General features: G+C 39.6%; 1 protein-coding gene across 22 annotated transcripts in view; it reads left to right on the plus strand.

The window, feature by feature from the left end:
* Positions 1–15,615, plus strand: part of Zbtb20 (zinc finger and BTB domain containing 20) — a 751,404-nt gene that overhangs the window by 598,938 nt on the left and 136,851 nt on the right. For 2 of the 22 annotated variants that reach the window (XM_029470532.1, XM_029470533.1), the window contains exon 1: positions 14,836–15,175. The exons of the other annotated variants lie outside the window; for them this stretch is intronic. The gene's annotated coding sequence lies outside the window, so the exon portion shown is untranslated. Of the gene's footprint in view, positions 1–14,835; positions 15,176–15,615 lie in introns of those variants that run through there. 22 annotated transcript variants of the gene reach the window in all.

Genomic DNA, 15,615 nt, shown 5'->3' on the forward strand with positions numbered 1-15,615 from the left:
TGGGCAAAAACAGTTGGTCAGATTCTATTTTATTCAAGTCTTCCTTATCAGTGACAGATGAATTCTGCCCATCCTGAAGGCATATTATGAAAATTAGAAAGTGTACATAGTAGTCTACCATAATGTTTGGTCTAAATAAATGTATTTCCTGAAAATCCAAAGCCAAGTTTCTCTTCAAGATGAAAAAGGAGCTGTAATTATGCCTACTTTCCACATATAACCAAGCTCTATAATATAAAAATAAACAAAAACTTATCTAACTGCTATAGAACATGGAAATAAACATTTTCTGTAATTACTTTTTAACCCCAATTTTCCAACTAAGTATACACAGATAGCCGGATTGACTATAAATTAAGTACCTTTCAACATAGATTTCTAAAAAGGGAATTTTCAAAGGCTTTCTCGTGGACTTTAGCAGAAGAATCTTCTGTTATTATGTAAGGGAAATAGCATGCTCTGAGACTATCATTAAAAGAAATGATCAGCTAACATTTTAGGGCAAAGTATAAAAACACCTAGTGAAACCACACTCCAAGGGAATCCCATTCCTATGCGTTTAATGCCTAGCATCCAAGTAGAAACCCTGCTACCTAACTAGATCTGGAGCATTTCAGATAAGTTGAGAAATTATGTGCTGAGTATTTTTTGTTTCTTATTTCTAATGAATCAGTAATTTTGACCTTCGTTCCATATGCCTCTTTAATTTATGGTGAATAAAATAATACTGATATTTCAAAAATTAATACACAGTCTCAAGCCACCAAGTTTCCAAATTATGATATTTCCAATGGCAAATGAAATAACATGCTGTCCATGCAGTTAGTGATTTGAGGCAATTTGAACATCATGATAAGAGAGGGGGGAATTACAAGCAGTGTTATAATTAAAGGTCTGTTGATTCTTCCGTTTAAATGCCATTGTTGAAAGATTTTTCACTCAGATGTCAAAGTCTGTGGCCAGCCAAAACTTGGCATGCTAGAACCGAGCCCAGGGAAACATTGTGTTCTACAGATTGAAAAACCAAAATCTGTTAAGAACAGAAATGTTGGGCTTGGTCTGATTTCTCATGAATCAGAACCAGAACATAGCCAAATACCACCTCCTCTTTATAAAAGGAAGTGGTGCAGGTGGATACCAATGGGAAATGTTTGTTCCCATGGATAATGAACGGAAATTATCATTAGGTAGCAACATAGTGCCAGGGTTACAGTCATATTATTAAAGCATGTTTGTTTGAAGTTCAAAGCGAGTTAGAAACCTCTTCTGGTCAGTTCTTTGTGTGTGTGAAATGGGGAGTGGGGTTTACATGCCTCCCACGGCTTACAGTGGGATGGATCCCAGTTCTCCGTATCTCATTCCTATTAGGAGAACACCTGAAACAGCGCTGTTTGCTTCACTCAAGAAATAGATCCCCACGTACTGTCTCTCCCTAGAAAGAGAGCTCCCGATACCTCATTCCCCTTTCTTTTCTTTAGAAGATGTAAACCCATGGCCTCTAGCTGCATCTACCTAAGTCTATAATTTTTGTTTTTATTTTATATTTGATCTGTGGAATATTTTAAAATAATTAGACCCAGCTTTTAAATACAAGAGATTTCCAAACTATCCAGATTTTTCTGGCTTCTCTCGAAAACTTGAAGATCTGGCAGTGTGAGAGCCGCATCCGCACGTGGCACCAGCACCGGAACAGAGTGGCAGCTGCTCCCTTCAGACAAGCCGTGTTCTCTCCAGCTTGACATCTCCATTGCTCCATATTTATGTCACACCCACTTCTCTCGCTTCCCCTACCACCATGGCTCAGTTCTGAAGGACTGAGACTTCCCTTTCATCCCTTGTGGTGGTTGGGTGAAGACGCTTTACCCGGCTGTAGTATTATTAATGCTCTAAGATTGTTCCACTAAATGAGACCAATGCAGAGGCTTTTCTGAGTATGGTACTCAGAAAAGGATCACTCAAAATGATGAAAATCAGATGGCAAGAAAAATGGCTACAAATAGGGCCATACAATGTCGTGTATTGATAAATTCACAAAATAGAATACTGTTTAGGATGTTAAATATATGCCTCAAAGGAATGCAGGTTACAAAACAATGTGCACAAGACTTCTGTTTTGTAGGAGGAAAATACACAGTAAAAGGCTAAAGAGATATGTAAGGGAAGTGTTAAAAATGCATGCATTTTACAAAAGTGCTTATAAATTTGAATTCATAAGTAGGCCCAAGTGTAGCTCTTGGAGGTCTCCTACGTGGCGCCCATCACTGATTTTGACCTACAGTTGAAGCTGTTTTCCAGTTCTCTAGCTAAAGCTGTTTTGATTCCCTTGCCTCTATTTTTTATACATGGATACAATAAAAAATAAGATTCCTATAGTTGTTTTAATTAAGAGAAAAGTTATCCTTGTTTGCCTCTATGCTAGAGTGCCAACAAGTCAAAACAAGAACCCCATTTCCTGTGATGGCCTTGAATCTGCTTGTTCTACCAAAGTACTTTTGGACGACACAAAGAAATTACTGAAATGTAAAAAAAAAAAATATCTAAAAAAAAAAAAAAAAAAAAAAAAGATATGGAACAGAAAATAACACATTAAAATGAACTTAACACAAACTCTTAAAGGCCAGAACCTAAACTTATCACAGTAAAACTATGCCAGGAAGAAGCAGTGCTTCCAGGTAGAAGGCAGCTAAGCGTTTATGGAAAGTCTACTGATCCTAACACTTAGCACAATGTCTGGCAGATAGGAAAGGAGCAAAAATGCTAAATAAAATTCAAATAAATTCACACTCCTACCAGGGAATAATTTTAGCATTTATATGAAGAATCTCAGTTGTCTTTTAAATAAAAATAAAATAATGATGTTTGAATTTTACTGACTGCTCTTGAAGCACTAATATCACGCTTCCAAGCTAGTTTGATGCAATATTTTTAATGCAGTTAGCTTATAATTTTGTTTCTGCATGATCCTAGAGAAAGACTAAGGAAAAGAAAAAGAGACAGTCTTTTCATATATGAGTTTAACAGGAAGACTCTAGCTCTTCAGTATACTTGGCAGCACCAGCTTCATTGTTTCTGACTTGGCCCTTGACCACCAACCTCTATTTGTTGAAGCATTCCTTTACTTTTGTGCTTCAGAGCCTCTGTTTTCATGGTTCACCAGTTCATCTCGTGGTCCTTCTTGCTATTTCATCCATGTCCCCTTCATCAACTAGAGATGTAAGTCTTCGTTGTCCCTCTCTATTTTCTTGGAATAATAGCAGCTTTTCAAACTTTCTCCTGAAATATCTGAATCTGATACCAACCCATAGAGTCTGGAAACTTCCTACAGAAAACTGAATATTTCCAAGTGGATGTCCTGTCCATGGCACCTCTAACTCCTGCTCTGAACCTCTGAGTGGGATAGAAGCTAGTCAGGTCGATCCCAAACACATTGTCTACTTCTCTTTCCTCATGCTCTAACTTACTCCAAATCCTTTGCCTAAACCACATCCCTCCAATTTCTAATTGTTGAAATTTCCCCCATATTCTAAAGTCCATCTCATACACTTAGTCTTCTTTGATATTTCTCAAGCCATTGAACCCTAGAGAATTGTATTAGCCAGTCTTATGATTCCTTCCTCGTTTGTTTTAATCATGTGCTGGTTATAGTCTAAGTGTAAGGCTATTGGTTTCTCACTGATCCTTGGAGCTGCTGGCTCCTAGTATGGCCCTCTGCTCACAATGGACGTTCATTCAATATGTATCTCAGTGAGTTGAACTTGTATACATGTTATGACTTGATTAATAGAGAAAACCCACCTTGCCCAAAATATCTCCTCTCCGTTATAATATATTGTTGGGTGTTTTCTTTGCTTTAGATGTGGGGATTTTTCTCTAAATTTTTGGTTCCTGAAAGTAAACTGTTCACTGGGTAACATTTGAATTTTGCTCCTAACCAAGACACAGTGATCATCTCCTAAAAGAATAAGATAGGTACATTGTGGAGGGTAGAGACTAGGAAAGAGGCCATGAAAAAGGCGTGAGATTGGACTTTATTCCTTAACTAGTTGAGTGCCTCATTTATTTCAGCTGTAAACCTATGATACCAATAAGTTATACATTGAAAAGATGCTATGAGATGTAGCCAAATAGATGTAAATTATTGAGAATAATACCTGACACGTTGTAAATGCCAATAACTAACATCTATCATGAAATAGTCATGTGTCACAGTAGAGATAGATAGATAGAGAGAGAGAGAGAGAGAGAGAGAGAGAGAGAGAGAGAGAGATAGTCAGTCCAAATATACCCATAGATATATAGATATACTCATGGAAGATATAGATAGGTAGATAGTCCAAATATACCCATATATAGTAACTGTACATATATTATTAATAGATAATACATACATGTATTTTATATAGTAATTATTTTAATCATTATTCCTTTCATGGCAAGAAACCTGTGAGCAATCCACACAGGGACCCTGTATCTGGTGATACAGGATGGAAATAAGACAGGCCTGGTGTGGAGCACACTTCTGCTGCCGCCTAAGTGTGCAGGTTATAGAGTCTCTGAACTTGTAAGAACCTCTGTGGCTTCCCTGGAAGCAGGGGTCCCCCTGCCTCTCCCGTCTGAGCTGAGGGCTCAGCTGAGGAAGGCTGAGATTGACCTCCTTCTTGCGCTGACTGCTATCTTCTTCCTCAACTTCACATTCATTTTCTTGGCAAATTATATTTCAGATTTTTTTGTTCTGAACAAACTTAGAAGAAATGACTGGCACTATTTCAGAAAAGTGGTGGCAGCACCAGCTACTAATTTCAAATTATTAATAATTTAATATAATAGTGAAAAGTTGAAATATGTACCAAGCCTAATGGAGAACAAATATGCACCAAACTGTAGCTAAATCCTTAATCTAGAACAAACTTACTGTCCGATCAGGATTCATTAGTTTTTTTTTTCTTCTTTTGCAAAATGTCTTTCACCTATGGGAATCATTATACCAATGAAATTTTAACGGTGATAGTTTGTTTACAAAAGGGAAATTAGATTTTTTTTAATTGAAATAAATGATCTTCTGCTTAGTCCTATTTGAAGGAAAGAGTTCAGAAGGAGAAGCAAAAAAATAAAAATAAAAATTAAAAAAATCCAGTTCTGAAAGTATCTACCAACTCCAGGCCATGTGTGTCTGAAAAGAGAAAGCCTTAGCATGTCCCTTCGTGTGTTTAGCCTTGTTCTTGCTGTGCTGTGATGTGGCACCTAATGCTCCAGGGGACCTAAAGCAAGTGTGACAAATGCAACCAAAAGTCTCATGAAAATGAGCCTCTTAACAGCGTCTGAGCTGGTCTGCAATGGCCTCAGGAAATCCCCCCAGCTATTCTCGTCCTTTTATCCACTACATTCTCTGACTCAAAAGGAAACCTCACTTCACCTCCTTGACCAGAATTGAGCAGACATTGATTTGGCTACCTGGTGCTTTATTTATTCATTCATTAGTCTTCACCATTTTTATTCCAGTAGAACAAAGGAATGTATCTTTCTTTGCATTAATTTTAAGGATGTGCAAATGTATGTCTGTCAAGTATGCATATTTATGTTTATGTAATTTTATGAATAGCTTGCTTTAACTTAAAATATTTCCAGTCAAAATTGTAGCACATAGAACCTCTCGGTCAACGTCATTGTGCAGAATGACTGTACTTGACACATTAGTTGAATTCATAAAAATCTTGCACATAAAGTGAGCATTTTAAAGAGAATCATGTTTTCTATTCACTTCTATAATTAGTCAGGTTAAGTGTCACATGGGAAAAATAAGTGGCCCAGTGCATAATTTTTTTAAAAAAAAATTAAGAATTGCAACTCTCACTTCAGTGATAATGATGCATTTATCTATAGACACATTGTGTGCATTAATTGCCCCCAAGAAAAGCCAATAAGAAGTGAATCCAATTAAACAGCAGATAGTTTGGAAGCCAATGCTCTGTATAAACCACTGGTGGAAGCTGAAGGAAGCTCTGAGAGTGTAAGTTAGGACTTGTTCTCCTAGTTAAGAGTGCACAGCAGCAGAAAAGGTAGGACTGAGTACACAGACATTTAAACAACAGCTCATGATATTCACATCTATTCTCTGCAGAACTGCATTAATGATTTATAATAAAATATACCATACTTTCCCTTCTATTTACAGAACTCAGAGTGGGTACCACATTCTCATATAGTTGCCTGTAGGAGATTTTCATTTGGATAAGGAATACAGATTTCTTTAAGCAAATTGACTAGTTAAAACAGTAGCTGTTTGCTTTGGGGTAAAATGCATGTTCCTATTCTTTTAAACAGACTTTTAAAGAATGATTGTTTTTGCTACAAACTTTCCTACCAAAACACTTGTTGAGCTAATGAACATTTCTAAATAGAACGTTGGTATTAAGCAGTGGAGGAATGGCCTCTGTAGATATTTTTAAACCCCCAGTACCAACTTTGGGTGCCATGCTTTCTTCAAGTTTGTAATTCTGAATTTATTTCTACTTAGGGAGTCTTTTCAAGTTGTCCAAAATGTAACCATAATAAATTCTATAGCACTGTCTGTTTAGCATGCAACTAATCATGATCAAGGAGAGGTAACATTGGAGACTTAAAAAAAATACATACATAATTACCATTTTAGTTTTAACCTGACTGATTAGAATTGTTGGGAGGGACCATGGATGAATGAACAACATCATGTGAAAACATATATATAAGCTAGCATTCCCAGTGTGCTATATGTACCTTCACTCTCCTGCTAAAGAGTAAGTAATCAAAATAGCAATACCAACCAGGACCCGTAGTTCCCAAAGCATCCTGGATAGATCATCCATTTTAATTCTTAGAACAACTAGTAAGTTTGCCAAGGCACATGGTATCCGCATGTTGCAAGTAGGAAGTCTGTGAGGTTTAAAAGGACAGATGATGAGCTGGAGGACACAAAGTTCGTAAAGCAGACATCTGCCTCTCCCCACTCACACACTGTGACAGGCTTAGCAGAAACAGGGACCCAGGGTGAACCTTTACCATGCCACAGCCAACCTGCATGGCACAGAAGAACTACCAAAACGTGATGCAGAGGCTTTGCTCTTCAGAGGAAGGAAGCTCCCTCAGGCCACAGGGGCACTTGCTATAGATAGTCCCATGCAAGAAGGGGGGAAAAGATATTTAGCTGCCTTGTATGATGTGTTTTTTCCAGCTTAAAAAGAAACCTTTGTAAATAAGGAGTTTACATTAATCAAATACTGTCAGAATCCTGGTGGTTTCCTGTGAAAAGCACGGTTATATCTAATGGTTGTATTAGTCCTTTCCTATGAAGAATGTAGACTTCTGTATCTAAAACGGATCTCAATCCTAACTTGAACAATCCTTCCCACCTATTAGGATTTATGCCTTTTCCATTAAAAATTAGATGAACATAATCAATCAGCTTGGTTTCCTGGAGCGTATGTTTCAAAATGTTGTCTTGAAGGACTAGTGATAATGGACTGCTTTGTGAAACAGTGTGCACCTGGAAACTGAAGAAAAGTCATGGACTGTGAATGCATAGGCCATGGTCGTTTGTTGTCAATACAGAGTGCAAAGCTGTCACTAAAGCCTGCAGTCCATTGAACAGGGAGAGTTTCAGATCAAAAAAACTTGGCACTTAGTCCTAGAGTCCGGCAATACCAGGGCCTCTTACTTAGATCACATCCTTCAGTTGTGTACAAACATCCAGTCAACTTGAAACTTCCTAAGCCTTTTATCATTACTGCCCCAGAACCTCTGTCAATGTGAAATATCCAGATGTCCTCCGAAGCTTGGTACTAGAACACTTGCAGTCCAAATTGCATTTCTTCCACAATAAATAATTCCAAGCTATCAATTTTTCATATCTTTTCAATTTCTTTTGCATAAATGGAACTTGTTCTCCCCTTATTGGTGATGAGATTAAAATCATGGTCTAAGGCCACGTAGCAAGTTTTGAAGCCACAGTTGAGGCTAGCAGATAACCTCACAATCCAACATGGTTTTTCTTAGCCTTGTTGAACTTCAGTTGACATTGGTTCTCATCTGGACTTTAAAGTCACCTAATAGGCTTACCAAATATAGATACTCTGGCATCTACCAATGAGCATCTAATTGAGCAAGCCTAGAGTAAGGCCCAAGGATTTACACTTCCAGCAGTTTCTAACCAACACTGATGTTACTGTCTAGGGAGCATTCTCATAAGGGTGACCAACAGACTGCATGCAGTAACTGGATGGCAGGGATTCACTAAGGCAAGGGGTTTTCTGAAAGAAGTTAGCTGTAGGTGTGCTGCCTTGAGCTCTTTATTTCTCTGTTTCTAAACTCCATTGGGGAAGAACGGGACAAATATGGAGAGAAGAAGAAAAAAATACTTCATCATTACAAAAGAGTTCAGGAAGCCGGACGTGGTGGCGCACGCCTTTAATCCCAGCACTCAGGAGGCAGAGGCAGGTGAATTTCTGAGTTCGAGGCCAGCCTTGTCTACAAAGTGAGTTCTAGGACAGCCAGGGCTACACAGAGAAACCCTGTCTCGAAAAAACAAAACAAAACAAAACAAAACAAAAAGTTCAGGTCTTCTGGCCCTCAAAAAATTGACACTAAAGTGCTGGAGAGATGGCTCAGAAGTTGCTCTTCTGTAGGACTCAAGTTTGTATCCCAGAGCCAACAAGGCCAGGTCAGAGTGTCCCACCCTCCATGTGGTATGTGATGCCTCCTGTGGCCTCTTGTGAGCACCTGCACAAATATAGCATACACAGAGGCACACACACATACAGAAAAGTAAACAAAAAAGAATCAGACCCAGATCCTTCAGCTTCCTCCTACCTAGAATGACGGCTGGGAATTAACTAGAAATGTGAGTGCTAGCCCTCAGCCAGTGCCTTACTGGGATCTTCAGTACATGTTTTAAGTGTGTGGCTTTATGTGGACCTAGAAAGGAATTCTTACAGTGAAAAGAAAAGGCTCAAAGGCACTTGTAACATAAGCCTCATTTGAACCAACAAAGTAAGATATCTGCCAAAATGAATTAAAACAAAACAAACAAACAAAAAGAGCTAAATTTTTTTCAGTTATATCAAGAGATAACATCCAGACCAAAGTAGCTGATGGTGCCTATATTAATTTCCTGGGCTTTATAAGAAAGTACCACAAGCCTGATACTTTAATGCCATGCATATGCATCTACAGTTCTGAAAGCAAAAGTCTGAATTTGTCTCACTGCACTAAGTCAGGGTCCTCTTGGAGCTCATTCATTTTGGAGATTCTAGAAGACAGTCCACCTTGTTGCCTTTTCTATCTTCTGAATACCTCTGCACTCCTTGGCTTATGACCGCTCTCTTGGATAGCTCCAACCCCAACTCCTTTTGCCAATCAACTGACTGGTCCTCCTACCTCTTTCTTAGGAGAACTTGTGATTGTATTTTTAGCCTACCTAGGAAATCCAAGATAATCTTCCCATCTTTACAGTGTTGGTTTAATCACATCCACAAGACCACGTTGGCTGTATGAAGTAACCTACAAGTTCCGGGTATTGCGGGGCTGTTCATCACTCTGTCTAGCACAGTTCCTTTGCAGTATGTTCATAAGACTAAGTTCAGAGCTAGCTTGCTCTCTCTCTCTCTCTCTCTCTCTCTCTCTCTCTCTCAGCACAGAATTTAAGAATTTCTCCAAAAGGACAGAGAACAGGACTATGCAAGTGAAGACAATGAAAGTATGAACAGAGCAAACATGGAGAGGGCCAGGGAGTGATTCCCAGAATGGGTGCTTGTCATCAGTTGTTTGACTGTAAGCTTATCAGAAAAGTCACCTCTACAACTTAGCTTTCCTCTGCTACAGAAAAAGCTTCTCCTGAAAACCTTGTTCTTACCACTCAAATGCATTTTAAAACCAAAGACTTGCTTACCATCTATAATATTCTGGATGAATGTTGTCCACTTTCTCTTCTAATTCAAGATTAACTTAAGTTTTGAATTTGGAATATGTTCTCTAAGGACTTCTGTAAAAAATACTGGTGAGGCTATAAAATAAATAAACAATATGAGTACTTTCACTTGGCTAATTCTTAAATATCCTACTGAATAATATTATTTACAGCATCAAATTACTGGTGTTAGGGTAATATGTGTACTCATTTTATATACTGACAACAAAAGGCCAAGATGAAAACATTGTACTAAGAACTGTGGAAATAGTTGGTACTTACAGCTTGGATATTGTCTACCAGTGTGAGTGGTAGTCATGTGTGGCAATATATTAAATATGCCAAACAAAATGGTAAGACTTGTACCCAGAGAGGTCAGTCTCAAAGCATGAGTAAGTAATAAGAAGGTGTCACTGATAGATGACCAGTGCCAAAGACAGGAGGACAGGCTGTTTGTTTGTTTACAGTATTTAGGCCTGGCTTCAGATGACATCATGGAATTAACCTTTGGTTCTCAAAAGGAAGTAGGACTTGTTTGCAACCAGTCTTCCTATAGCGTTAGAGTCACCCCATAAGCACTGACTTTCAAGTGGTGATGCAGAGAGGGCCACAAAGAATTATTTAAAGGATATTTATGAGAAGGAAGACTAAGAGCTGAACTAGAAAAGGTGCTGAAAGTAAGTCAGACTCCGGCACAGGCTGAGTTATGGCAGTTATTATTATGTGCAGAGTATGCATGGAATTTTGAACTAAAAGCTGGAGAAGCAAAGGTCTAGAAACTCTCATGCATCGTAAATAAATTAGCCCCTGTGTTGTTTTCCATACGTATGCCTTACACTGGTGAGTTATTCATGTAGGTACACACCAATGAAGTGTGATGTGCCATGTGTGAAGCTACTTGCTTATGCACGTGACTAACACACAGTCCTCTGGGAGATTCTTACGGTGTCCTGTGGACATGTCCACTCTTTCATAAACCAAAAGTTCTTTGGTACAAGGAGAGGGGTATGTCTACTTTTGATTGTCAAGCTTCTGCACTTATTAAACTAGGTTTCTCCTGTAATGTTTGGAGATTTTATAAAGCAACTGCCAAATAAGTCAGGATCAAATGACTGGATTACTAACTATTCTAAATGAGAACTATATTAGCATACTATATGTTCAGTACTTGCTCCTTTTATCTACTCTGAAAATATCAGAAATTTCACTGACATATTTATGCTTAAAATATGACTGATAAGGAAATTATTTTATCATAAGCAGGTCATCAACTCTTCAAATATATTTTTAATATTCATATATATGAACATATGTATTCATATAAATATACATACACACACACACACACACACACACACACACACATGAATCCTGTCGCCAAGGAAATGGTTTAATAATCTGTTTATTTGATTGCCAAATAAAAAATTCTGGCTTTAACTAGTTATCTTTGTTTCATAATGACTTTCATTTTTTCCTTGTTCATTTATTTATTACATGTCTACTATACACTGCACATTTAGTGTGGAAGGGGAAGCAACAGCCTAAGTGATTATGCAAACCTTAAATATAACTACATGTTTGTGTGTGTTCATATGCTTTTTAAAAGAGCACGTCTGTGACAGGGAGTGACGGATAGCATTGTCAGGGGAAAAATTAAAGAGACACGATGTAATTATCCAAGCTGGAATTAAGCCAATTAATAACCTGTGTGCTAACACTACCCTCAAAGTGCTAAAAATACCATCAGTTGCTTAAATGCCCTGGGTAGCCGTAGTCAGCAGTCTTCACCCCATCCAGTCTCAGTGCTGTGCCAGGGCATGTGCCCCTGGCTTCTAGTCAAGGGCTGCGCCTGAGAGGCACCAACATAGTCCAAGCTCCAGGTCCTCTACAGTGATGGTGATGAGACTTACATTACTCCTAATGACATTTTTAGATACATTTGAGTCACTGCTGTTCATTTAACCGACTAGTTCGGGGGACCTACTGGGTGCCAGGCTAGCACTGTTGCTGAGAACACAGGCTTAGGATCATATTGCCTGTGTTTAATCCCAGCCCTGTTTACTGCTCTGTAACTTAGCAAATTCCATGGCCTCACTGTACTTGAGTCACCTCTGCTAAAAAGTGGAGGCACTGGAGTACCTGACTCATAGCATTGCTGTGCAGTAATTCATAATAGAGTGCTGGATCCAAAGCAACTGTACTAGAATATACCAGCTATCGGCTTTGTTGTGAGCCAGGAGATAGTTCTTGAATTGGGAATACTGAGATTTCCTGGCCTTCAGATGACCTAACATTTTGCAAGTTGAGATTTTAGAAATGTGGGGTTCTAAACTTCATTGATCTCTATTGCCAGCCCCTTCTAATAAAAGCCTCCATCTTTGAACTTAGTTTTCTTGTCTGGTCTTATGTCCTGAACTGTCAGCCTTTGAATAGAAAACACCCAGCACACCCACAGTTCCTAATATTGCTTATTGAGCTTTTCTCAATAACTGCCAGGTAGTTACAGATCTGTGTTCATTGCTTCTATTAATCTCTGCCAAATAGAACTGGTCCAGGAACATCACATTTTACAGATGGGAAAACTGAGGATCAGAGGAAAGCCTCAGTTTATAACATAACATTTCTCGTGAAATGTTATAATGCTGTGTTGCTGTGCAGTTTGTGGCCCTCATAAGCGTTTTGCTGGCAATCATTTGTAAACACCTCCCTTCCCTGCTTTGGGCTTTTCCTGACATATACTTTGAGATCTGCCAGAGGATCAGCCAATGTCAAAATCAGTTCTTTCTATCCATCACCCATAAACTGGCTATGGACCTTGTATTTCTGACTGGTCACAGCAGCTATTAGTAGAGAGGCCAGTGGGCAAATGAACTAAGTCACTTTGGCTAGGACATCTTTCGAATGCCTTGCTCTTGAGTGAGTTCCAGGTGCCTGACATTTCTTTCGGTTTTCTTCTCTCACCCTAAGTAGAGCCGTCGTTACTGAAGCATGACTGACAGTTTTGCTTTTATACACATCATGATTCTTGTTTTAGGACAAGAGGCTTAATCTCTCCAGTAACATCTGATGGCACTGTTCTTTTTATAAGCACCACCTCCTTTGAAAACATGCACCCTCAATTTTCTGTTGTCAAGAAAGAGCTCTCTGCAGAGTGTGATCCTGTGTCCCCAAAAGATAGAATCACATTCATGAGCAAATAATACAATTGCCCCTTTTACTTTGGGTGGCTTGTTTTCTTTTGAAATATATCAGAAAAGTTGCCCATAGCTAATCTTCCAGGTAGAAAATCTCATTAGTAATTTAAAACTATAATAAACTGAAAGACTCAACCTCTTTCACCCACACTGTGCCCATATTTTAGAAATGTGTTGTATGAAAAAGCCACATCTTTTTACCTGGTGGCACACAGCAGATGATTTTCACCAAGGAGGTTGTAAACTCTGGGTGAGGTCTTTGCAGATCAATCCACTGATGGTGTTAGCTTGAAAATGGAGCACAAACTATACCTTGCTCAGACGGGATCCCCATAATGTAACGTTTCTCTGCTCTACTCTGAAAATGAACGGAGAACTTCAATCCCTTATGCTTATCATTCAAACTGAACCAAAGGATTATCTCCTCCTGGATAGAGATGCTTGGAGGAGGGAGATTTTGCACTAATTCTTTATATGGAGGAATCTTACTACTTTGGAGGCAAGAGTGATTTTCGTATTTGTTGGGCCAGAATATTTAAGGAATCCTAGCACTCGGTGATATGCAAAACGGCTTTCCAGGCTTCTAGAGCTCTGGGTTCTAGTGTTAGCACAGTCATTGCCTTTTTGTGATTTATCGCTCCGAGTTCCTGGGCCTCGGTTTCCTCCCTAGCTGAATTAGGGGTGGGAGAGGCTCATCTCTAGGTCTTTTCCAGCTTTGTATTCTCTGGGTCTGCAAATCGCCTTCAGTGTCTGCCGTAGTCTGCCTTGCCAGCTCTGTTTGTCACAAAGATTAATCCATTTTAACTGTACCTTGGAGTGCACCCGAGAGAGGAGGATGGATGGATTGTTTTGCACCTATTATTGCATCAGAACTTTTGCCTTTTTAGACAAGATTGTGCCATGCCTAAAATCTGTCTGCCTGTCTGCCCACTGACTTTGTCTGTGCTGATCTCTTGCCATGGTGCCTCTTTTTTGCCAGCATCCATCTCCCTTCAAGATCTAGATTCGGCATCTGACTGTACCTGTCTTGTTCTCTGCAGCATCTGTCTGCTACACTCCTAGACCATCGTTAATAAACTTTCACACATGACACACAAACCCCCAACATGCCGGCACCTGCTTACAAATATCTACATTTTCTAAAACTAGGGGAGAAAACTGCATTTTTTTAAAAAAGACCCCTATCTAGTGCCATTTGTATCTGCACTTTTTGTTTAGTTGTAAGTTTTAATAGTTCCCCTTTGAGGGTTTGTCAGTACGAGCAGTATTGCTTATCAGAACACACCAACAGTCTTTTTGTAATATTCGCTTTCCCCTCTGGTTCAGCCGAGCCTGCTGACAGATCATTCAAATTCAATTGTTTTATGTCTAAGCCGAACAGCTAATTAAAGTAGGGATGATTAACCTGACTGGCAGTGTCGCTCTCCCTCTTGCGCTCTCTCTCCCTCTCCCTTTCTCTCTCTCCCTCCCTCCTGTTCCAATCAGTCTTTTTCTCACACACTCTCTCTCCTCTCGGTGTGTCTCTGTCTCTCCCCCCCCCCTCTCCTCCCTCTCTCTTCCTCTCTCTCTCAGTCTCTCTCTCCCTCCCTCGTTTGCGCTCTCTCTCTCTCTCTCTCTCTCTCTCTCTCTCTCTCTCTCTCTCTCTCTCTCTCTCTGTCTCTTGCTCTACTGTTTTTTTTCCCTCTCTCTCTCTCCTAAACGTGGTCTGCTTGCTGATGGCAGAATGGCACTCGGAGATTTGTGCATTGTGTCTGGTTTCCTACGGGCAGGCTGACCCAGTGCCTCCAGGGACTTATCAATAGACCACTCAGAAGAGACACAGACAGGAGAGAGGAGGAGGGGTGGGGGGAGAGAGAGAGAATCAATATCAAGAATAGAAGGAGCTCCGAAGCCATTTTTTTTTTAAAGAAGTATCGGGACTTGGGAGAGGGTGACAAAGAAGGTTTTTCAAAGAGGCAGTGGAGGAGGTTCTAATAAATTTGGAAGGAAACAGTTCCCTGTCTTGGGAAAAGGAGAACTCCTGACTGATTAGCATTCACACCAGGTATGAGATGTTCTACCCCTTATCACTGTGTCGCAACCGAGGTGGAAAGGCTTTTTTTTTTTTTAAGGAGACTGAGGGAGCATGTATTTTGCTGTGTTTGTTGTTGGGGGGTAAGAGGGGCGGCGTGAGAAGCTGTGGGCATTTGTGTATGGGAGCAGGGAGAATGGAAGCAGTACACGGGGGGTGGGAGAGAGTGTGGAGTGTGTTACTGTCTTCCCTGTCTTTGTACACCCCTGGGGGGTACCCAAGTTCATTTCTAGCAGGTGGATTTAGACGGGAGTTACTTAACGCTTGACCGACAGTTTTGAAAAAAAAAAAAAAGAAAAAGAAAAGAAAGAAAGAAAAAGAAAAAACGCTGCTTCCTATGTCTGCTAAAAGGAAGCTCCAATTTCTCCTCTCTCTCTCTCTCTCTCTCTCTCTCTCTCTCTCTCTCTCTCTCT

This window comes from Mus caroli, chromosome 16, assembly GCF_900094665.2.
Source record: "Mus caroli chromosome 16, CAROLI_EIJ_v1.1, whole genome shotgun sequence".
NCBI classification, from domain to species: domain Eukaryota; kingdom Metazoa; phylum Chordata; class Mammalia; order Rodentia; family Muridae; genus Mus; species Mus caroli.